This window comes from Strigops habroptila, chromosome 2, assembly GCF_004027225.2.
Source record: "Strigops habroptila isolate Jane chromosome 2, bStrHab1.2.pri, whole genome shotgun sequence".
Taxonomy (NCBI): Eukaryota; Metazoa; Chordata; class Aves; order Psittaciformes; family Psittacidae; genus Strigops; species Strigops habroptila.
The window spans coordinates 20,663,769-20,665,087 of NC_044278.2; positions in this window are offsets into that span (position 1 = coordinate 20,663,769).

Below are 1,319 nucleotides of genomic sequence, written 5' to 3' on the forward strand. Positions count from 1 at the left end.
CAGCAACTGGCTCTCACAGAAACTCTCTAATCACCACCGTGGTCTCTGGGAATGACATAGGGTTTCTTTGTGTGCAAGTTACTAAGCTGGTGTAAGTGAAATCAAGAACGAACAAGGCTACAGCAATGCAAAACCCATTATTCTTTTATTGGACAAGTGTAGTTTTAATGCTCACGCTTGAGGGTATGCTAGTAAATATGTTAAAAATGCTTGGAACATGGAAACTGACTGCCTGACACCTTTTGTTTCCTATGAAGCTTTACAACTAAATCAGTACACGGGGTCAATCATGGCCCTTGAGCCAGCACCGTGGAAGCCACTGCTAAGTTTGCCATTGACTTCATCAGCTAAGAAACCGAGCCCTAAATTCTCATTTGCTCAAGAGCAAAACTCCTGCCTCTGATCTTCCTGGAAGAAATCAATAGTCTTTCGTATTGGATTACAGCTGTGCAAGTGCTGTGCAGTCTTGAAGCATGGCCAGCTTATCCTTTACAGGGAATGAGGTCTGCAAGTTGGAGGAACTTAGGTCACCTAAGTCATTAGCTTTATTTGTCTATTCTAAACCAAAACTATATTAACAAGGGCAGACGGAATTTGTTCAGGCATCCATAGTGGAAACCCAGTCCACCTGAAAAGTAGATTCCTGACAAGTGCAGTATTTGTATTTACTGAGAGGGCGAGTGGCCTGACCTACCCCAAGGTTTGCCTAGACTAGAGCTCCTGGCTAGTTATGGTATTAGAGACCTTTAAGACAATATAAAAGAGACTCTTGGGAAAGCTGGGTGGGTAGGCTTCTGTTTTTATTGATGGATCTATGCTCATTTAATCAGGTATTGATGCTTTCAGTGTCGTAAATACTTGGAGTTCCCCTGTGCAGGCAAACCTTTGTTGCAGTGGAGTTACACTGAGGGCTGTACTTGTAATGTCAGATGCAGTACATCAGAGACCTCCTCATGCCGCTTTCAGCACACTCTGAGCTACTAATGCTGAGAAGCTGGTAGGGTTCACTGCATTGGTTCCAAGTACTAAGTAGAAGGCAGGAAAGTCTAGTTGGTGTTGGAAAGCTTATAGTGTGTTTCCACCTCATTTGGAGTGACTGTGCTGGGAAGCAATTTATACAAAGTTGTTATGTAAAAGAAAGTTGCATGTGTTCAGAATGGCTATATGTTTATATAAAAAAGGTAACTGTGCATATGCCATAGGCTTGAGTATCATAAACCTGTATGCCATAAGCAATTTTAACTGGGGGATACAACTGCCAGTGCAGCTTGAAGGAATCCTCCAAAATCACTGTTGCAAGCGTGTGGGCTGGTAATTTA